We start from the raw sequence: 23304 nt of genomic DNA on the forward strand, positions 1-23304 counted from the left end.
GCTGGGCTGGCAAGGGGCTGCGCTGCTGCCGTGCCCGCCGCGGGAGCGCTCCGCCGTGCCCAGCCCAGCCCGGCACGGCTCCGGCACGGCCCGGCCCCGCCGCATGTGATGCCCGGAGCCAATCGGCCGCCGCGGCTCCGCCCGCTCCAGTCACCGGCACCGGGGGGCGGGCGGGGAGGGAGGGAGGAGGGAGGATGGAGCCGGCCCGGCCCGGCCGCCGCCGCCCACCCCGGTAAATACGGCGGAGCCGCGGCCCCTCCCCGGGGAAGGAGGGCTCGATCCCCCCGCCCCTGCGCGGCGCTCCGCGGGCACAGCCGAGCCCGGGGTGCCGCCGCTCGGATGGGTGGGGGGCACGGGCGAGGCAGCCCCCGCGCCTGCGCGCCGCTGCCCAGATGTGCGCTGCCCAGATGTGCGCTGCCCAGATGTGCGCTGCCCGGACGTGCACGGCCCAGCTGCTGCACCCACGGGTGCTCCGAGCTGAGCAGCGCAGCTCCCGTCACCCCGCCCGTGCCCTCAGAGCCCCGCGGACGCCGAGGGTGGGGAGGTCACAGTGTGAAATGGGGAGCGGGGCGAGGGGCAGCTCAGCTGGCAGCCCCCGGGGGCTCGGGGCCGGGGCACGGGCGGGTGCGGGGCGGGGGATGCGGTCCCCGCAGCGCTCCCGGGGCTGGGGCCGGGCGGGGATGTGCGGCACGGGCTGGCTGCGAGCAGAGCTGCGCCCTTCTGCACAACTTACTTTGTTTCTCCTTGGTTTGAATGACTCCTGCGGAGCGCTGGATACCTTTAATCCCGTATTTATGGATGAAATCCTTTAATCCTGTTTATTCCAACACCCTCTGTTGCTTCCCTCCAGCACAAGTCAGAGAGATAACTCCTCCTTGTTCCTGGAGCGCCGCACGGCAACAGTCACTGCAGTAGCTGGCGAGGAAATGTTTTTGCATTTTAGGCTAAATTTGAGATAGAAACTATTAACTTTGAGAAGGGACCCTCCCGAGAAGTCGAGGCTGTCTACAGGGGGGCATTTTCAGTTCCTCCAGAGCAAGAAAAGTCTGGACTCTGCCGCTAATGCGTTTTTTGCCTTAGTCATCCAAGCTCAGTGAACAACCAACCCACCGACCAGGCAAGCCTGGAGCAACAACATCTGCTGGCTTCAGGAGCCAGTCAGAGGGCTGGCAGCAGCCACAAGTGACACAAATAAGGTCTGGCAAGACGCAAAGGGTGACTCTCCGGAAGGAACCGGCTCCTTACGGCGGGGCTCGGTGTCTGAAGGGCTCTCGCACACTGCAGCACAGCCAGGAGACGCTCCCAGAGGCGGCACTGGCAGCCGGGGGGAGCCGGGAGCGGCTCCGAGGCACGGAAAACAGCGAGGGAAGGAGGTGAATCACATCCTGCTGCCTCCAGGGTGGCACAGCAGGAACCGCCGGCCCCCGGCACGGACAGGGCTCTGCAAGCCCCGGGCACCAGGACAGGAGGAGCAGCTCAGGTCCGGAGGTTGCCTTCCCCTGCACTTGCTGGCAATGCAATTAAAAATTCTTTTTCCCTTCCCCAAGTTTGGGTAATTTGCAGATGAAGCTGAGTATTGGAGTCTTGGGGAAAAACTTTGCCCGGAGACAGATGCTGGGGTGGTTCAGCATCCCTGCTCCACTCAGACAGAGCCTGGGCAGAGATTCAAACGAGGATTTCCTCCTAGGAAACCTTCACCCCTGAGCACTGCTGAGCTGATCCACACTAACGGGAAAGTTCCCTTATTTTGTGGATGGAGAAGGAAGGTGCAGGGAACTCTTCTTTCTTTAAAATTTTCCCTAAAAAGCATTTTTATCCTCACTGCATTTTATTCTATGATGGATTTATCTTTCACCTGAAAGTCAAGTTTCCCCCAGATGACTTATTTACGCATTTCATTTTTATTAAATTTACTTACTTAGTGGTTTGATTTTTCACTTTTGTGCTTCTGGCCACTACATCTACTACATCCTTTTTCAGTGGAAAAGCCTGACTTTTTCTCAGTGGCCACTAGAAGAGGAAATGCCATTTTCAATAATCCCTCACTTCTTCAGATGAAAATCAGTTTTAGAGAAAAAATACTTTGGTTTCCACAAATCTTCATTCTCCCGTGCTTACAGAATCAGGGGAATGGATGACACAATAGCTCTGAAAAAGAAAAAAAAAATTAAAACTGTCTTTTGCATCAGATCTTATTGAGAATCAGGGAAAACCCTGACCTCCATATCCCCTTGTCTCTTCCTACAGCCACCAAAGCACTCAGCCTCTCCCAGAACAAACTCCCCACCACAGCACTGCAGTGAAATCAGCAGCCAGGGCGGTGGGGGTGTTTGTGACAGGGAGAAAATGATGTGAGCATGTCGTGAGGATGCTCTGTTAAACCGGTTTGCCCTTCCTCAATCTGCGTGCTCAGGGCTTTTTTCCTGGATTGGTTTTTTTTTTCACACCCTAAGGAAGATCACGCAGACCTTAAACATTGAAAGCCTTAAAGAACAGAAGGAGATTGCAATTGTGAGGATTATTTGGCTTTGAGAGGGGAAGCGTCGGGATTTAGTTGGGCTTTTTAAGATTAGGAGAAAAGCAAGGGAGTTAAGAGAAAGCAAAAAATTTGGAGCACCGAAACAGGTCAGACATCCATAATCTCCCATTACGAGAGGGCAAGGAGCATTCCATGGAAAATTCTAAAAATGGACTCGGTCATGAGTGACTCCTCCTTGCAAGCCCCGAAGACGGAGGGGAGTAAATCACTCTGCTCTCAGCACTGCTTAGCAAGGAGCCTTCCTCCTCCCCGAGCAGCTTTGCCAGGCAACCAAGCGTTTCCCTGGACTTTCACTTCCATCCCAAGGCTGAGGCAGGTGACTGAGCTTAATGGAGCAGCACTTCCATCTGGCCAGGCACAGTCAGGGCAGAGAAAATGGCCCAGAAGGGCAGGACAGCTCCTGCCAGGTGCCTGCACACCGGGGTCATGGCAGCCACCCCTGCCTCTGTCTGTCTGCCCCGGCAGGGCAGCTCCAGGAGCTGCTGGGACACTCTGGATCCATCCCTGGAAGGGTTTCTGGGGAAATCACAAAGTGGATTTCCAGCTTGCTGTGCTCCAGAGGCAGCAGCACAGGCTTCCAGCATGAGGGACAGTGGCTAAAATTTAGGGACACAACCCCAACATCCCCCTGTGAGCAGGACAGAGTGGGGACGTTTGCAAAAACAGCAGCAGGAAAAAGATTTCTTCCTTTAAGAGATGAAAAGATTCCCTCCATGCCCCGACTTCCCTGGATCCTGCCCTACACCTGGAGTAGCTCAGAGAGAAGGTCAAAGCTCCCTAGCACACCTTTTGTCCAGGTGAGCTCAGGGAGCTGCAGGTAGGATGTTATTTATTCAGAATTTGCAAGGCTGAGGAAAAAAGGAGCCTTTTCAATCCCATCTTGAGACTCTGGATCCAGGGTTTTGCCAAGCAGAGCAGCTCCCAGGAGCACATTTCCTATAAAAATAAACAAACAACACAGACTGCACATCTCCTTCCAGCCCACAGGAAGGTCCAGAGCTTCAGGCCAAGAAAAGCAGCTTCCCAAGGTGTTCCTGGCCAGGGATTTCTGCTCTCCTCACTCCTATTTTGCACCAGCTGTGCTGGAGGAAAATCCTTCTGCCATGCAGGCAGAGGAGATTGTTAAAGCTCAGGTCTGCCAGAGGATGTAGAATGGCTTTATGTAAAATCCATGAGGAAGATGCTCTGATACTTTTTATTGAGAATAAGAGAGTGAACAAAGGGAAAAGAGGCCTTTTGAAGATACAGCCCCTCCTATGCAAGTCCTGATCATGGCATTGTTTAAACCCCCAGGGCCCATCATCCTCAGCTGCTGCACAAATGTGGAGCAAGAGAGACCCTGATGGGGTGGGGGCACTGCTGGCAAAGCCCTGGGCTGGCACAGCAATTCCACCTGGAACCATCCCAATCCCAGAGCAGCACACAGCTCTCCCAGGCCACCACAGACCAAGGGTGGTGTTTAAAGAGTCAGCTGAAATGGATTTGAGGGAAGGGGGATGGAGGGACCGTGCTTGAAGCCCACAGCAGAGCAGGGAGAGAGAGCAGGAGCTGGCAGCCCCTGCTCAACACCTTCCCCACGTTACCTCCCCACCCTGGGGGAACCCCAGGGGACCAGGAGCTGCTGTTCCTTCTGTTCCTCTGGAGCTGAATTCCTCTGTAGGTGGATCACGACTCCAAACCCAGCTGCTGGCTGTGGCAGGAGCCAGCTGAGTTCAGTCCCAGGTAGCTCAAAAAGGAGGTTTTCAGCTCAGAAAATACTTCAACAAGCAGGACCAATGTCTGAACAACAGCGGCAGGAAAATTCACAGGAAATAACCAGGAAATCACAGGACACAGGGACACAAAGCTGCTCGTGGGTTGAAGGGGGACAAGAAACTTCAGTGGTGCTCAGAGTTCCCTTCTGAGCTCCAGCCCCACCAGAAGAGGGTTGGGTCTGTGGGGAAGCAATGACAGACAGCGCCTGTGGCAGGGAACTGTCAGAGGATGAGACATAAAAGGAACTTAAAAGTATATCAGGCTTCATATTTTTATTTTCCACAGCATTTCTAAGATCGTTTCTACCTCATTGGTCTCCAAGACCAGCCAGCAGGGAAAGACAACTTCACACCTTCTCTTCCATTATTTGGACCTCAATTTAACTGAGGACTTGATCACCAGGAGAGGGAGATTTGGGGAGTCTTTGCCTTTCAGTACATATCTGTCTGTGGTAAATGATTAGACATCTAATCCTCCTTAAGATTCAGGTCTCTCCTCTCCTTAGGCTCTTCTGAACATTTGCCTGGATGTTTCTCAGTGTCTCGATGTCAAAACATCTTTTCAAATCTGACTTTATCTGAGCTCGAGTCGTGTACAGGCTCAGCTCGGCATGAGCTTCACTCTGGAAATCCAAGAGACAGAAGCATCCTAAGAACTGACAGAGCACCAGGTCCAGATCTGGAGCCAGATGGACAAAAAAAGTCAGAGAAATTTGGGATTTTCACCAGTCACTTGCCCAAAGGTTAATGCAAGCTGAAGACAAAACCCCAGCCCGTCTGTGTTTGTCCCCACAGGAGTTTGGGATATTACCCAAAGCTCCCAGTGCATCAGGTGTCAAATCCCACTGCAGCAGGAGTCACAGCCTGCCCGGGGTATTTTCAGTGTAATTGATTAAAGACTGAGAGCTTTTCATCTTTCAAGAGAAATTATTCAGGCACAGAAGAGAAATGATCAGCCAGGGAACATCTCCATGCTCACAGCTGCCACATTTTGGGATGAAATACCCAAAGTGCAGGAGGGCCCAGATTCCCAAAGTTCTCTCAAGTTTTGAAGAGCTTGGGGACTGAACACCTCATAAGGAGAGCCCCACATTTCAAAGCCTTCTCCTTCCTCAGCTGGAGGACGGCTGCTGCTGTGGGATTAAGGAATAAAATAGAGCCCTGCAGCTGCCACGGAGATTTCTGCACCCAACAGCTGCAAAAATGTGGCCAAAATGTGTTTGCAGCATCAGTGATCAGGCCCTGGTTTATGCCCCACACCTGAGTTAGGGCATGGAGGGGGAACAGAGAACCTCTATGGTGTTTTCTTGTACTAAAAAAAAAAAGAGTTTTTGCTTTGGAGCAGCTGAAAACAGCTGGCTGGGCGAGCCCAGCTCCCAAAGGCATCACCATGGAGCTGAGAACAACCTGGAACAACAACAGCACCGATTTCTGCAGCTGCAGTCAGGGAGAGTTCACCTTCATCTTTTGGAAATGCCAGTGCAGCTCCAGCCAGGGTGGTGGCACCCACCTCAAACTCCTGCACCACCTCTGCAGAAAAACAGGGAAATGTTCCAGGGACTGTCTCTGAATCCATCCCAAATATTCCCATTTGCAAGTTGGTTTTGGCCTTTTTAACGAGGAAAGGGAATAGGGTTTAGTGCCACATGGTCAGATGGCAGAAAACAAGGATCACTTTCCCCATATGGGGTCTTCAGTTCATTATAGCACAACCAAAATGGATCATGCATGCAAAAACATGGGCAAGACACCTTAAAAATTGGATATTTAATTAACTTTTCCTGGATGAGGTTGCAGATACCTTCACTCACATGTGACATAGACAGAACCAAAGCCAGGGCAGTGGGAACTTGTGCCCTTTTCCAAAGCCTGCAGGTGCAGGAGTCCTTGTGTTGCTGTTTATGCTCTACAGAGCTGAGCTTTGCTGGCCAAGTGCTGAAACCAGAGCCAGGACACCTGGAGGTCCCCAAGGCTTTGTCATGAGCACTTTTAACACCCCGGGCACACAGCCACGCCTCCAGCCTTTAAATCACCATTTTCCCATCTCAAAACAGGCATCAAGATTCTTTTGCTCGTGTTTTCCTTGTTTCAGCTGTTCCACGGTCCTGGGATGTTCTCTCCTCCTCTGCAGAGTGCCCAGCTCAGCTCCAAACCCTCTCGGGACCTCCAGTCCACCTAAGACACCGATCCAAGGTCTGATGAGGTGCTCAATGAGCTGCAGGTAATGGGGGAAAGGCTGACACTCTGTCTGGGACTGGATCAGGAGCCATGCAGCAAGCACAGATAATAGGAATTAAAAAAAAATTAAAAAAAAGAAAGCAATGCACAGTCTTCTAAACCTGAAAGGTTCATGCACACGGAAAGGGAGAAACACAATAAAAAGCTCTGCAGCTACAGATGAACTCTCACTTCCTAGAACCTGTTATTGCTCTTAGGGAAGATATTGAGAGGCAGGAATAGGAGCTGGCTGCCCTACTTCCACTGCCTTGGACTGGCACTTGGGGTTTGGGTTTGCTTTTACGCCTTTCAGTCTCTCCCTCATTTGTTTTTTTTTTCCCAAACCTGCAGTGAAATGCGAATGCAATGACTTGGAGAAGCAGCTGGAAAGCTGAATGGCATTGCCAGCAGGGAATCCCCCAGGCTTGGGGTGGGTTCGTGCTTTGGAAAGTGTGGGACACATATTGAGAAAGTAAGAAAATTACAGCCTGAAAAATATTCCAGGCTGGAGTTTTTCAGCTCTGTTCCCAGCCAATGAGCTGGTCCAGCTCAAGGCTAGGGAGAATTTCTCCCAGGGTGAGAATTTGGTCAAAATAAAAAGGAATTAATAACAAAGATAGAACCCCTGTTGTGGTGTGTGCCCAGGCCCTGGCAATGGGGTGTCTTCTCTCTGAACCAATCACCTTTTCTCTACTCTTGGAGTTGCAGTCATGCTATAAAACCAAGTGTGTTTCTGAATAAACTTGGCTCTTTCTTCCTGTCATGAAAGACGACCACGTAGCTGTGCATCTTATTTCTGCCTCACTTAAAGGGTTAAAACCCCTTCCCACGGCTACAGGAAAGCAGCTCGCCCTTAGCCCAAATCCGTGGCCAGGCAGGAGGGGAGGGCCCGAGGCTGCTCCGGTGGAAGCCCCACATCCATCAGGAGCCGATGGCTTAGCTCGGATGCTCCTTGTTTGTTCAGCTAATGGTGAGAGTTATGTCCACATTCCCCTCCAAATTAAGTATTCGGCTATTTTACAGACACAGTAAGTCGGTCAGCCTTAGCCTCAGTAATTAGGGCTTGCTGTTTAATTAATCTCTTGTGGTCACACAGAGTGTCTATCCCTCTCTCTGCTGGCTCACACGGCACAGGGAGGAGAGGAGTTAATCCCTTAAACTGATCCCCACTGCACAGACGGGACGGGACGGGACGGGAAGGGAAGAAGATCGGGATCAGGAGCGAGCAAAGCCCGCGGGGTGCGCTGAGCTCGCTGTCCCGGAGCCGTGTCACGCAGGGGATGGGGAAGGAGGGACCGGCCCTGCCCCACCCTTGGCCCCACCCTGGCCCGTGCCCAGGGACCGCGGCACTGGGGACACCTGAGTGTCGCACCCCTGGCAGTGCCCGGAACCAGGGGCAGCTGCAGCCCGAGGAAGGCTCGGGCAGGAGCCACGTTTTCACTCGCTGCGAAAGGGAGCCTGTGAAGGAGTCAGAGCTGCTCAGGAAATAGAATCACGGGATTTTTAAGCTGGAAAATGCCTCTAAAGTTACCGAGTCCAACCGTTCACCCAGCACTGCCAAGGCCACCATGTCCCCAAATGCCACATCCACAGGACTTTTAAATCCCTCCAAGGATGGTAATTTCACCTCCCCCCCGGGCAGCCTGTTCCAGTCCTTGACACCCTCCGAGAGAAGCAATTTGCCCTGGAGCAACTTGAGACCATTTCCTAATATCTTACCGAGATATCGGGGGGGAAGCAGAGCACAGCCAAAGACAAACCTGGTAAAACCTGAAAATCGGCTCCCAGGGTGCCGGAACAGGGGGGGATCTGTCAGCGGACCGAGATTCCCGCATTAAAGTGGCAAATAAACAATGTGAGGATTTTATAGGAGTTAGAGAGCCAGCAGGGAGGGGCTAAGAGAGTGCTAATTAGTGTCGATCCCAAATACATAAGCAGGTGATCGCCCGCATTTTTGGGTGCTTTTCCCTTTCAGGATGTCAAGGAAAAGATTCTGGAGACGCAAGAGGCCCCGTGGAGGGTCAGTAGCACACGCTGCCCTGGGCTGGTGGCCGAGGGGCAGAAACCAGCGAGGGTCTGGGCACCTCGGGCTGCACGGAGCTGCTGAAGAGGACGGGAAAATTCTTCGGAAGAAAATTATCACCCCCAAGCTCCACCTCTCCCTGCCCTGCCCCAGGATGCCGAGACGGGCACCCCTAGGCCAGGGACCACCCTGAGCGCCAGCCCTGGCTCGGGGAGCACTGCCCATCCCTGCCCAGCCTCCAGGAGCGCCTGCATCCCACGATATCCACCCTGCAGATCCATCCCCCAAGACCCCTCCCGCAGGATCCATCCCCCGGATCCACCCCACAGGATCCACCCCACAGGACCCATCCCCCAGGATCCACCCCGAAGGATCCATCCCGATGCATCCCTCCCACAGGATCCCTCCCACAAGATCCATCCTGCAGGATCCATCCCCCAGATCCATCCCGAAGGATCCATCCCGCAGATCCACCCCGCTGGATCCACTCCAATGGATCCACTCCGATCCATCCCCCAGGATCTCTCCCGCAGGATCCACCCCCCAGATCCGTCCCACAGGATCCACCCCGAAAGGTCCATCCTGCAGAATCCATCCCCCAGATCCATCCAGCAGGATCCATCCTGATGGATCCACCCCACAGGACCCATCCCCCAGATCCACCCCGCAGGATGCATCCTGCAAGACCCACCCCGATGGATCCACCCCGATCCCTCCCGCAGGATCCACCCCTCAGGATCCACCCCCCAGGATTCATCCCTCAGGATCCACCCCGAAACATCCATGGCCGGGACCGCCTGGGGCTGGAGCCGCTCGCCGCATCCTCGGGAGTTTTCTGGGGCTCCAGCGCCCTCTGCTCCGGCACGGGCAGAGCTGGAACTCCGCTCACCCCGCTCGGGGCAGCGGGGCCGGGGGTGGCTTCCCTCGGTGCCACCCTGATGTCACCTCCGGCACCCATTAGAGCGGCCTCGTCAGCGAGGCAGCTTTCTGTCTTAGACGCTGAAAATCTGATTATTGGCAAGGGAAATCTCCGGGGGAGGTGTCCCCCCAGCCGGGGGACAGCGGCTCTTGGGGACACCGGGGACATCTCTGCTCTCAGCGCGGCTCTGGCTCTGTCGGGAGCAGGGCACAGCGGGGCTGCCAGCGCCGTGCGACAGCTCCTCCGCCTCGGCACGGCCACACGCCGCTCCCTGGGGTGCTCCCAGAGGTGTTTGCTCCCTCTCTGCCCGTTCCCCTCGGCCCCCAGAGAGGCGGGAGCAGGGCACCCACTGCCCACCCTGAGCTCCAACACCTGGAGGAAAATTTCTGGTGGAAACTTCGTGCCTTCCAGTCTTGAGAGGAGCCCAAATTTAGGGAGCAGCTGGGAAGGGAGGACACCTGAACTTCTCTGCCCAAATCCTTACACCGAGTTTCCAGCAGAAATTTTTGCTCCATCCTTAAACCCCCACCTGGGTTCGTGCCTGGAATCCTGCAGGATCCACCCCCCAAGGCTGCCCCAGCCCAGCAGAAGCAGGGACACAGCCAGGGTGGAGGCACCGCCCTTCTAACACCAGGCACCCTGTTGGGAACTCCTGATACTCTGAAACAGAGGCACCATCAACTCCTCTGACCCAGCAAACCTTCTGAGAACAACCTCGAGCAGAGAGCAAATAAATTAAGATTCAAGAAATGAGCATGATAGAAACAGTTCAGGATGCACAGCCATGTCCTGCTGGGCTGTTGGTGGTGAAGTTGCTCCTTTCTTCATATTTCCCCCAGTTTTCCCCAGAAAATCTCCTTGCCAGGCATTTATCTCTTCCCTTATACCTGCTACATGCTCAGTCTGGGCTCCCAAAGTTAGAGCAACAGCACTACAGAAAAAAACTGAAATGTTGTTATTTACACAACAAAACTACAGGAAAAAACCTGAAATGTTGCTATTTGCACACACACACACACAAACACAAGTGTGTGTGTGTCTCTATATATTTATATACATATACATATATTATATATTTATATATTTATGTATTGCATATATATATTAATATGTATATTAAACTGCATCTGTGTAAATGTCCATTTATGTGTTCATAGCCCTGGATTTTGTCAGGCCAGGCCAGCTTCACCTCAGAACTGACAGAGGAGGGGCAGCCCAAAATCCCCATGAAAGCCTGCCAGGTGCCAAGCAGGCCCTGGGGACACTGGGGCACACCAGAGCCTTCAGGCAGGGCCATCACAGGTGGCATTAGGGGCCAGCAGGTGACCAGAGCCTGCTGCCACCACCCAGGGCCAGGACACGAGGAGGTGGCACCTCAGGAGCACGGCTGCTGATTTATGATGCACTCAGGACTCTCCAAAGGAATTATTTATCTGCATTACTGAGAGGACTTAATTATTCCTTCTCACATCAGAGGAGACACTGAGAGCTTCTATTGCTGAGAAGATCATTTTAATCAGCAAACAGAGCACACTCCACCACCAAACATTTATTTCTTCTGAAGAATTGATGTTTCCAGCCTGGGTGCAGCTGCCTGTGCCTCAACTGCACAGGCTGGCCCCGAAAGGAGGGAAAAACTGCCCAAATGCAGCAGAGCTGAGCAAGCTTTTCCCAGGGAGTGCTGCAGGAGAGGCCCAGCAATGCCAGAAAATGGGAAATTAGAGGAAGAAACCACAGCTGACAATTTCACAGCACAAGAACTGGCAAGAGCAGGGGTTAAAACCAATAAATAAAGTGAAGCAAAGCAGATTTAGGACCAGGAAAGGCATTTTTCTCTCTTGGCTTTGGCAGCAAGTGGAGCCCAGGTCAGAGAGGGGCCTTGAAGGGATCTGGCAGCTTTTCACAAGCACTAAACCCACTGCCAGCTTCTGGAGCACAAACACACTGTCAGTGTCCCTAAAGCATTTCCAGCTTTAAAAATCGAGGCAAAGTTTCAAGAGGTGTTTGTAGCCCTGTGGGATTCCCACAGACACCTCAGCAAGAGGCACCCAAGTCCTGGAGCTCCAAGGCTTCTTACAGCTGACTGCAGTTTGGGGCAAGATAAAAATGAATGTAATTCAGAAAACCTGTGGGATTCCACAGGGAGGTCACATGCATTTTTAAAGGTTCAATTCAAGCCCATGCTTGCATTATTATTTATGCTGCAAAGCAGCTTCCATGGGATTATTACTCCTGTGCCATCACTTGGTTTTCTACGATCACAGAAATTCTCCACAGTCTTAAAAATAAAAAAAAACTCTATTATGGTTTGAACCAAAAAAATTCCAGACCCCAAGGCCTCTGTCTCTGTCCTTGGCAGTTACCCCAGCTCAGTCTGCTGCAGGAGTTGGACTTTTCCTGAGGAAGAAAAGTGGAAAATCCAGGGAGAGCTGGGGAGGGTGAGCTGGGCAGGAGCCCACCCAGCACGGACACTTTAACTCTGCCTTTCATGCCCAGTGTCTGATGTTTTCTTGAAGATCCAAGAAACCTGTGTGATCCTCAGATCAAATGTTCCTCCAGTGAGCTTTGGATGCAGCCAGGGCTGCTCCTCTCCTCTCCTCTCCTCTCCTCTCCTCTCCTCTCCTCTCCTCTCCTCTCCTCTCCTCTCCTCTCCTCTCCTCTCCTCTCCTCTCCTCTCCTCTCCTCTCCTCTCCTCTCCTCTCCTCTCCTCTCCTCTCCTCTCCTCCCCTCCCCTCCCCTCCCCTCTCCTCTCCTCGGTTTTTTTGCCTCTCCCTCCACCCTCCCCGTGCTGCTGTCGAGTGATGGTGTTTGCTGTTCCTTGGAGAAATCCAGATGTGCAGCCGGGATCTGCAGCACTGGCATCTCTGCCAGTTAAACACAGTAATTACAGCTCCCAGGCTTCAGAGGAGGGACAGCTTCCCTGCCAGGGAATGGGCATTTCAGAATCCAGGTGACATCCTCTCCTGGAGCGTGAGAATTAGAATTGGGTGGAATGGAAATGAGAATTTGTGCCAGGGAGCTGAGTGGTCAGCTCAGCTCCCAGCACTGCCACCACCCTGTTGTCCATTTGTCCAGCGAGGAATGAAGGCCAAGCCCACCAGAGCAGGGGTCAGTTGATCCCCAGAAGGGTTTGGTGAGAGCAGAGTGAGTTCTTTACATTTTAGAGCAACAAGGACAGGGTTCAGAGCCACGGGAGCTCCTGCTGGGGCAGGGTTTGGGCAGCTGAGCAAGCGGGCAGCAAGGTCATGGCAATGTCCTCAAAACACCCCTGGTGAGCCCCCCTTGGTCTGGGGGCTGAGCTGAGTGGGAACAAAGGGAATGGAACATCCTTGTGCTCCCAAAGCTGCCAGGATCACTCCCTGCTCCCAAAGAGCCCCCCAGGCAGGGCTTTGGGGGATGAGCCCCACTGAGCACAGCACAAACAGGGCAGCGAAAGGGAACACGGCATGGAACAGGCAGCCAGAGCCACACAGGCTGATTCTTCTGTCCAAAAACCAGCCAGGGAGCAGCTCACCTTGCAGGAAAGGAGGTTCCCAAAAGCAGGGAGAGCTGGGAGCAGCATGAATTGAATCCCAGCAGCAGCAAGGGGCACAAGCTGGGGCAGTCACCAGTGAAACCAATCCCGTATAAACCAGCAAACATCCCTGAGAGTGATTTACACTGCCTGGGAAGAGGAAATCTGAGAGGAATGTGACCATTTTGCCCACACTGAGGTGTCACCCCCCTGCTGGGACGGGGGACAGCCCTGCCGTGTATTTGTGAACAGTTCTGCTCTTCCATTTACTCCCAGCTCCAGCAGCCTCCCCTGCAAACAGCAGGTCCAGCCCATGCTCACACTGCCAGGGGTCCTCATCCCTCCAGTTCCAAGCATTTCCAGGTGCCTAGTTCATTTTATAAGTAACCACAACAACAACAAATCAGTATTGAAATCAGAAATTGGTTGCTTGCTCTACTCCTGAAACATTCAGTAACACCCAATATCTGAGCAGCCCAGTCACTGTTTAGAATATTTCTCTTTAGTGGGTCTGTACTGTTCTTATTTCAGACAGTTTATGAAAGGATTAGTTCTTGGGAACAGCTGCATTTCTCACTTCACTGAGAAATAAACACATCAGGCTCTCTCTGCAAGTGGCATAAAAGCAAAAGAGCTCAGTACTTTGCACGTGTTGCTCCCTCTCATCCCACCTTGGGGCTCTACAAGTCCTGCTTAGAAAGTGACTGGGGTTTGGGACTGGTCCCAAATATCCTGGGATCACAGAGTGCTTTGGGGTGAAGGGACCTTAAAATTCATCTCCTTCCACCCCTGCCATGGCAGGGACCCCTCCCACTGTCCCAGGCTGCTCCAAGCCCCAATGTCCAACCTGGCCTTGGGCACTGCCAGGGATCCAGGGGCAGCCACAGCTGCTCTGGGCACCCTGTGCCAGGGCCTGCCCACCCTCCCAGGGAAGGATTTTTTTCTCATATTCAGCTAAATCTACTCTCTCTCAGTTTGAAGCCGTAGCTGGGGGACCTTTGGGCTGCATCCTCATTTCTTCCCTTGTTGCCTTCTCCTCTTTTTGTTTCCTGAAGGAGCAGCCCAAAATGACCCTTGCCAAGCCCATTGGGCTGTCAGGGACCTGCAGGACACAGCCCACGTGGGGCTGCAATCCAGCAAGAGTTTGGCACCTCTGATCTGGGGAGGGAGGGAAGGAAGGGGGGCTTTTTCCTGGGCTGTGAATAAAAACAGCTTCTTAATTAAGCCCTGGATATTGATTTCATTTTCATCCTATTAACTGCCTTGCCCTACATGGGTTTGCAACACTCTGTAGGATTCCCCTTGCCCCCACTCTGTGTACACACAAATTGCCAAGATAAAAAAGCTTCATTAGTCCCATCTACTCTTCAAGCACCCATTTCTTTATATTTTTTTCGCTTTCAAGTGCTCATAAAAGAGACTCCTTGACAGCTTCCAGACCTGCATCTCTCCAGCAGAGCGAAGATTCATGAACCAACATCAAGAGCTCAGCTACTTTGCCAAGAGAAGGAGGAAAAAAAGCCTCTGCACAACCCCTAAAAAAACCCAAATTCTGGGTTCCCTCATGTGTGGGGAGCTGGAGGTTTCAGAACAGCAAAACCCCCAAGCTAATGGCACTTGTTGATATTGTTGTTGTTGTTGTTGTTGTTGTTAAACAGGAGGAACAATTTGTTTTTATGCCCTGAGCCCCAGCAGAGCCTGAGCAGCTCAGGGCTGGCTCACCCTGGGTGGGAGCTGCCTTTGCTGCTCAGAGAAAATCCAAGATTTTTGTGTTTTCCCCCCACAGACCCAGAGAGGGGAGAAGCCTCAGAAGGGAGAGAGGAGAGAAAAATATCAAATTAGAGAATGAAAACACAGGAAAATGGAAAAGTGGAGAAGATGATAAATCAAGCAGAAAACCAGTGTTTTCCATGATGATCAAAACCAAAGGCACCAAAAGATTTGGGAGTTTACTCTCAGAGGTTTTTGAATCAGTGACCAGAAACCTCATGAACTTACACAGACAGAGGGACTGTGACACAAAGAATTCATAATCAAAATTAAGATTTCCAACCAGGAAGGAAAACAACCAGAGGGAAGATTGTTTCAGACAAGAGGCATGGGGAGCTAGTCAAACATCTGGGGGAGAAAAAAAAAAAATTAAAAAAAAGTTTTTTGAGTTTTATTGTGACTTCTTTGGGATGACAGAGGAGGGGACTGAAGGAATGAGAAGTGGTTTAGAAGCTCAGGGAAGATGTTCCCTACAGGAACATGGAACGTGGGGCAGCTCTGTGCAGGACCAGGAGCTGGACTTTGATGATCCTTGTGGGTCCCTTCCAGCTCAGGATGTTCTGTGATTCTGGCAGAGATTTAGGGAGAGTAAAAGCCAGACAGGCTGGTCAGAGCTGCAAAGCACTTCCCAAACATCCACATGTTTGAGCTTCCTTTGATTTTGAGCTGAAATCTCAGGAATTTTTAGCACTCAGTGATGAGTAAATATTCCTGTCATCCAAATCTGGGAATTGCCCTGAAATGCAGCTGGAGAAAGCAAAGAGCCTGGCACTTGTTGGTCTCAATACCAGGGGCAACTACTTAGAAAGTCAAAGGAGAATAATCAATAACCCAAAGAGTGAAATTAAGTTTCTCTACCACAAATATCTGGCTTTAAAACACAGGGCTGATCTCCAGCCTTCTGGTAAAGTTTCACATTGGGATCTGGGTTGTTTTTCCACAGCAGAGCTGGGCTGGATCATTTGCCCCGTTGCAGGCACTGCTTTGATGTTTACACTGATTTAAGAATTAGCCTGGAAATTGTTGCATATGCCAGGGGAAGTGGCAGCGAGGACTGGCTGCAGGAGAGGTACCCGAGCTCTGCTTCACAGTCCAGACTCCTCCTTCCCTGTTCTGTTTGAGCAAAGCTCAATAACATCAGACCAGCCTCTCCTCGGGTCCAGTCCAGCCCTCAGCATCCCAGACATTCCCTGGAGCTGCAGGAGGATCTCAGCCCTGCAGATCCCTACACCAGGCAACACTTACTCCAACTGAATTAGCCAGAAGGGTCTGGAATGGTTAATTGGAATTATTTAACCATAATGACCTGTCCTTCTCCTCCTCCTCTGCCTGAAGTGATGTTCTCTAAATTGAATTCCTTTAACAGGATCCGATATGCAGCAAAACTGTTGGTCCAGAGAAATGTTTTATTTAGGGTGTGGCTGATGGACCCTCCCAGGGGGGCTCCCAGGGACCCCTTTTGTGTCCCCACCCTCTGCCCAGCAGCAGCAGGAGCCAGGAATGGCAGGGGCAGTTTCCTTCAGTCCAGGGCTGTGGGATGTGATGGGATCACGCAGGGAGCACAGCTGGGGAAGGATCAGCACCAGGAGCTCCCTGGGCAGCTGCACCTCCCTTCCCACTGCAAACCCAGGAAAATCTGTGCTGGCAGAACCACAGAATATCCTGAGCTGGAGGGACCCACCAGGATCCCCCAGGGCAGCCCCTGTCCCTGCCCAGACTCCCCAACAATCCCAGCCTGTCCATCCCTGGCAGCGCTGTCCAAACGCTCCTGGAGCTCTGGCAGCCTCGGGGCCGTGCCCATTCCCTGGGGAGCCTGGGCAGTGCCCAGCACCCTCTGGGGGAAGAACCTTGCCCTGAGCTCCAGCCTGAGCCTCCCGAGGCTTAGCCAACCCACACAGCCCTTGTCTGGCTCTTTTTGTGCACATCATTTGTGAAGAATTATGGAAGCCTTGCAAATAACTGGGAGAAGGTGATTTTGCTTGGGCCAGTGGACCTTGAGCTGCAGACACCACCCAAACCACGGAGGATTTTTCCCTCAGGGATGTTTCCACTCCTAGGACAAACACAGAGGCAGCAAACAGCAACAGCAGAGGGCTGGGAAAGAGCTTTTCAGAGACACAGAGGTGCAATGCCAGCAACAGGGGCTGTCACCTGCCAGGGGTGGGGACACAACCCTCACTGTGAGGGGCTTCAGGTGCTTAAAGGCAAAGCTTTGCAGAGAAACCCTGAGAACAGCAGGCCCCGGGGCAGAGGATGCTGTGTGAGGAGATGGCTCATCCCTGGCAGCATTTCTGGGGCTGCTCCAGGAGAGCTGAACTGGGGCCTGTGGTGCAGGGGGGCCCAGCACAGCACCTGGGAGATCATCCCAGATCCATCCCAGGTACACCCAGATCCATCCCAGCTCCATCCCAGATCCATCCCAGCTCCATCCAGGATCCATCCCAGCTCCATCCAGGATCCATCCCAGCTCCATCCCAGCTCCACCCCAGGCACAGCCAGCCCCTGGGTTTATCAGCCCCTTCCCCAGCAGATTCACTGCATAGAGACAAGGATTGCAATCTCCCAGGTAATCTGGGGCTCTTTTCCCTCAGTATGGCAGCACTTCTGTAAAAAAATATCAACTGAAAATATAAAACTGCTGGAACAATCGAGGATGTTTTCCAGGGTAGTTTTGCAGCAAGCAGCTCATTCCTCTCACAAACCAATATTAAACCAGACTTGCTCTTTATCTCCCCTCTATCTTCCCAAGTTTACCTCCCAAATCCCTGGTTTTCTCCTGTCTCCATGTGTGATAGGGAAATTCTCCTTTCCCAAGCACATCCAGGACACAGCACCTTGTTAATTGTTAATGATTTGGTGAGGGTTTCAAAGCCTGAAGCCCAAAGCACCACACAACCCGCAGGAAAGTTCTGTCTATTTCTATTTATCTTTCTATATATTTATATATTTATATTTATATTTATATTTATATTTATATTTATATTTATATTTATATTTATATTTATATTTATATTTCTCTAGTGAAACTGAGGCAGAGGGAGCTCTCCAGCTCCTGAGATGCGCTGTGTAGAGGGTGGCCAGGGGGATGCACCGCACTCATTATTAGAGCTCTCTAAGAACACTTAAAACATCCCGAACCTTCCCGGGGGTGAGTGAGGAGCCAGGAGGGAATTGCTGATTCCCGGACCTCAGCCGGGGCAGGACAGGGCACATCGCTCTCACAGGGAGCAATTAACACCATTTGTGTGCAAGTGGAGCATTTACACCAAATGAAAGGTGGGGAGAGCTCAGGCACAAAGCTGCTGAATTCGGTTTTCCCTCTCACTAAAACTTTTCATTTTGGTGTTTCCTCCCCAGTCCCTCGCATCAGCTCCTGCTCCTTCCCCACCCCGGGAGCGGCTCGGGCGTCCCGCGGGCTCCTGTGGACACACACATTTAGAGAGCTGGGGAATTCCAGCTTGGAAATTCTTTTCAGGCCTGGATTTCTCCTGACTCTCAGCTCCATTCCCAGGCTGACAAGCTGACTGCAGCTTCAGTTAGGGAGGAGTCTCCCAGGGTGAGAACACGGTGACAAACAGAGTGGAATTCATCACCAACATTAACCCCTGGTGTCTTTCCCGTGGGACACATCCTGAGGTGCTGTCCCAGGGATGTTTGTCCCAATTGTCCAATGAGCTCCTGTCCTGTCCTGGCTGCACTAACACACTTTAAATCCGGGCTGGCTGTACAATAAATTGGCCTTTTTTCCCCAAAGAGCTCCGTGTGTGCTGCTGTCCTTTCTCTCTCTTTGCAGGGCAGTGACCACAGGCTCCTGATTCTCCTGCTCCCCTCCACAGCTCCAAGATCTGCACCAGGGCATAAAATCTCCCTGCAGCAGGAGGGGAGCTCAGGCATCAGGAGAACAAAATACCACAGAAGTTCCTCAACTTCTTCCAGCTCAAGCCTGTGTCAAAGGGATTTTCATGGTATAAATGAGAATATTCTCCCCATTCCCTTTTTATTCATTTATAAAGTCACTTTGCTAATGGTGCAGGCAGTGTTTGCTGCTCACAAACTCCCAAGCAATTTATTCCAGCTATTTTCCCCCAACAGCTGCACAACCAGAGAGAAATTCTCTTCCCAGCAGAGGCAGGAGAAAAAGATATTTGTCTTATTATGTCTGAGTAAAGCTTATCTGCTTATTTGCTGCTCAGAATTGTATTTACAGAGCACAACAAAGGCAAAGCCAAGTGCACTAATTGCTGTTGCTCAGGTGGAATATTTTCTGCTCACCCTGAGCCCTGCATCAGTGGGGCTTTATACTTTATCTAGCACGAGTGAGCTCCACAGAAGGGTTTTATTATTCACCCATCACTGCTGTTTCATTGCCGCTGTGTTTTCTGAAAGGAGGGAGAAAAACCTCAATGATTTCTTGCTTTTCAATCCAGGACTGCTGAGGGGTTTTTTTTTTTTCCGAGCTCATTGCACGTTGCAGACAAATAAATCACCATTTAAATCAGCCTCATTCTGAGCACACAGATGGAGGCTCCTCCAGAGGGGAAGCTCTCCATATCCAGGTGCTTTCCATCCTCCTCACAGTGGGCTCCACATTCCCAGGCTCCCAAGGGATGAGCACAGAGCAAAAAGCAAACCCCCAGAAGGGAAAAATTCCAGCCCCAAAATTGTTTTGTTTTCTATCTGATCAACACCACAAATCCTCATTTCACCTCTGCTCCAGTTTATTTGGTTACAGAGCATCTCCCTGAGCCTTTGTTCACACAGCAGAGCCCAGGTCAGGCCCCAGTCCCCAGCACTGGGGGTTTATGGCCTGGAAGAGGAGCTGGAAATGGGGTAAATTTGTCTGAAAAGAGGATTAGAGGGTGGCACTTCCCTTGTCCCCCCTTTCCTTGGGGAAGGAAAAAGCATCCCAAAAGCAGAATGCAACCTCTGCCATGCCCACAGCTCCCTGCCACCTCCTGGACATGAATTCATCCCCAAGGCTCTGCTGAGCTCACAGGAATCCTTTGCAAAGGAGTTTTTGGCTTTTGCAAACCCCTCTCAGAGGGGCAGGGAGGATCCACCTGTCCAGCTCTGTCTATTCCTGCAGAGTCACAGACCCTGCAGCCAGCAAAGCTGGCAAATGGATCCCTGTTAAACACCAGCCCTTTTTAATGTAATCTCTTGTCATCCTTGCTGGAGTGCAGAGCTCTGAGTGTTTAAACAAAGCCTGGCTTTGCCAAGGCCCTGCTCCCACCAGCTCAGCTGGGACACTTTGTGTAATGGGGAATTTAATCCCAGCTCAACACCAGGCTCTGCTGGCTCCACTGGCAGCCCTGGGGCTGGAGCAGGTCTGGGACCCTGATCCCACCTCCCTGCAAACCTCCAGGGGCAAAGAGGGTGAGGAGCTGCTTCTCAAACCCCACCTTTGCTGGTGCTGATCAGTAACGTGGTGGGGACACTCCTGGTGCCTGAACTTCCTTCCTTCCACTCCCCCAGGGGGCTGGAGAGCACCGAGGGATTAAAAACTTCCTGGCCACAAGGGCATTTCCTTGCTGTGGGGGCTGCTGGGTCCCTCTGGTGCTGCAGGGAGGGCAGAGGTGACCCAGGTGCCATTCCCAGGTGCCATTCCCAGGTGCTGTCCCTCCCCATGGCACACAGGCACCTCCAGCCAGACTTTCTGTGTGTCCCCAGTGCCACCAGCAAAGAGGGAGCCCCAGCAGATCCTTAAGCCAGTCCTGAGGGGCTGAGCCCTTTAATGAGTCTCACTTTGGTTAAACAGAGATTAAAAGGCAGAGATGAGCAAAAGCTCAGGTGTGGGGCTGAGCTGGTCCAGCCTCCCCCCCCCAGGTGAAGCACATTTTCCCCCACAGGCAGCACCCAGCAATATTTGCTTTTTCTGGGCATTCAGGCCCTTCTGGGGAAGGGCCAGGGAGGCTGAGCCTGACCTGCCCTGACACCAGTTCCTGTCCCCTCATCACTGCCTGAACTCGAACCTCAGGCTGGTTCTCTCTCTCACAGCCAGGACATCGAGGCCTTGCCCTGCCTCCAGTGACAGCAGCTGAGGCTTTTCATCCTGCTTGGAGCACCAGAAAGGAAATTAAAAGGGTGATAAGGGAGCTCCTTCAGCAGACAAGGGAATATTCTGTGCTAGCAGGGAGATAAAGTAATATTTCTTCCAGCTCTGGCAAAGGCTCAGAAATGAGACGTGGGGTGAAATTCCACATTTATAGAGATTTTATAACTCTTACCTGGGCTGCAGGATAACCATCAGCCTCGCTCACATTTCCTCTTCAGATGAGGTCACAGCAGCACAAAGAGAGGGAAGGAGTCTATAAAGAGAAGCCAGATTAGCTCCAGCATCCAGGATAATTTGATGCCTTTGCTCACCCGGCTCAGCCCAGGGTGATGGGTGCTGCCTTTGGGTGCTTTTCTAACACCCCCTGTCCATCAGCACCCAGAGGGATGAGCCAGGACAACTCCCCAGCCCGGTGTGCAGAGGGTTTGCAGTGCCCTGTGATCCCACAGAGCTGGATGTGACCCTTCCATGTCCATCCAGGGGCAGGGGACAGACCCCATGTGCTGCTCCCCTGCAGCTCTGGGGGGGAGGGAGCCGTGCCTGGAGGAGCCCGACCCCAACAAGGACCCCCAGCCCCTGAGCTGCCACTCCTGCAGGGAGTGACCCCATCCCACTGTGCCCCCTGAGCTGAGAGAGGGGGCAGAACCCCACAAAGGGCCCTCACAGCTCAGTGCAGACCCACTGGGACCCCACCTTGGCCTGGGGGATCCTGACCTTCACTGGGGGGATCGGGGGGGAGAAGGAACAGGGGCAGGGATGTCCCTGGAGAAGGAACAGGGGCAGGGATGTCCCTGGGAGAGAAGGAATGGGAGCAGGGATGTCCCTGGAGAGGGAACAGGAGCAGGGATATTCCATGCATGGAAGGAAAGTGATTTCTCCTCCAGCCCTCTGGAATCAGGGATTGCCCTGGAACCCCCTCCAGCCTCAGGGATGGTGGGAATGCTGTTGGGAATGCTGTGGGAATTATCCCCACACCCCACCTGAGCTCTGCACCCAAATCCAGCATCCAACCATGTCCCACTCCCTGGGACCATGGGGACATCCCAAAGAGTGCCAAAATCTCCAGGAAAAGCCAATGAGGGATTGAAGGTCGCTTTGCATCTTCAGCAGAGCCAATAAAAGGAAAAGCAAAATCTGGAGCCACAAGAGAGTCCTGGCTGCTCCAGGGCTGCAGCAGGTGCTGCCAATGTGTTAAAAGGGAAGAAATTTTCCCCAAGCAAAAGTAAAATCAGGGCTGCAGCACCTCGGGCATCCAGGCTGAGCACGGAGCAGCTCAGGGCCAAATATTGACATTAAATTAATTTTGCTTCAGGGCAAAAAATTCACATTAAAATCGGTGCATCCTTCAAACGAGGTGTCCCAATAAGTCACTGCCACGTGTTGAGTGGGGTCAGCAGAGTGGCTGAGGTGGCTTTGCCCACATTTCCTGAGTCCTGACCCCTCAAACCTACACCAGATTGTTTTGGGGGGAGCAGCAGGAAGAGATGGCTTTTGGCTTTTGGACTCCCCTGTCCCTGAGCTGGGGCCTGATGGCATTGCAAAAATAAAATAAACACCCATTGTTAAAATAAACATCCCTTTTCCAGCTCATCCCTAACGCTGGAAAAGGGCTGGGATACAAACTGTGTTCATTTCCTGTGCAGTTATTTGCACAGAAAAGCAAAGGAATCCCCCAAAAGTGCTGGGGGTGACCCAGGACCCCCCTCCTGTGACCCCAAAACCTCGAGTGCTCCCCACCCTCCACCCCAGGGAAATGCTGACTTTGGCAAGTCAGGCCCAGAAATTAGATTTCTCTGGGGGTTTTCCACTTCTCCCATTCATTTTAAGCACATTCTTTTAATTACAATGTTTAATTATGCAATATTGAAGAGTATTATTGTAATTAAACTGTGGTTAAATGGTCTGGATATGTGAAGGGACAGGGGTGTCTTTGAGGGCGTTTTTTTTTTTGTTGTTTTCTTCACTTTCAAGCCCACCCTGGGCCATCTCTCCCCCAGAGCAGACAAAAAAAAAAAAAGCCAAACTCCTTTTAAAGCACTTTTTTTCTTTTTTTTTTATTGATTTCATTGAAAACAGAACAAGAAAATGATCAGAGCCAAAAGGCTGCTCCTTTAAAACTGTCAAAAACATTAACAGAAAAAATAATAATAATAAACATGATGGCATTATGAATGTTCTAGAAGAGATGAACAAAAAAAAAAAAAAAACTTGTTACTGCACTAATTACAGTATTTAAAGATATATGCAAAAAAAAAATTAAGATAATGACCTGCCCAGCCACCACACAAAAGGTGATGGCAAATTTATTCACACTACAATACTAACAATTTAAAAAAAGTTTTGTTTTTTTTCCTGCATTTTTATACTAAAATCACTTTGTTCTTTTTATACAATTGATAAGTTTATATTCACGTGGTGAGCAAAAATCACACCAGAATCAGCACCGTTTTGTTTTGTGGTTTCTTTTTGTTGTCGTTTTGGTTTTTTTGGTTTTTTTGTGGGTTTTGTTGTTT

General features: G+C 51.8%; 1 long non-coding RNA gene across 1 annotated transcript; it reads right to left on the reverse strand.

Moving 5' to 3' along the window:
* Positions 1-1930: 1930 nt before the first annotated feature.
* Positions 1931-8422, reverse strand: LOC148221446 (uncharacterized). Its single transcript, XR_015808055.1, has 3 exons — positions 8230-8422; positions 3326-3475; positions 1931-2148 (listed from the first exon to the last, which is right to left on the reverse strand). It is a non-coding gene; the product is annotated as an uncharacterized LOC148221446 (long non-coding RNA).
* Between the last annotated feature and the right edge of the window lie 14882 nt (positions 8423-23304).

This window comes from Sturnus vulgaris, chromosome 22, assembly GCF_052056855.1.
Source record: "Sturnus vulgaris isolate bStuVul1 chromosome 22, bStuVul1.hap1, whole genome shotgun sequence".
Classification (NCBI taxonomy): Eukaryota; Metazoa; Chordata; class Aves; order Passeriformes; family Sturnidae; genus Sturnus; species Sturnus vulgaris.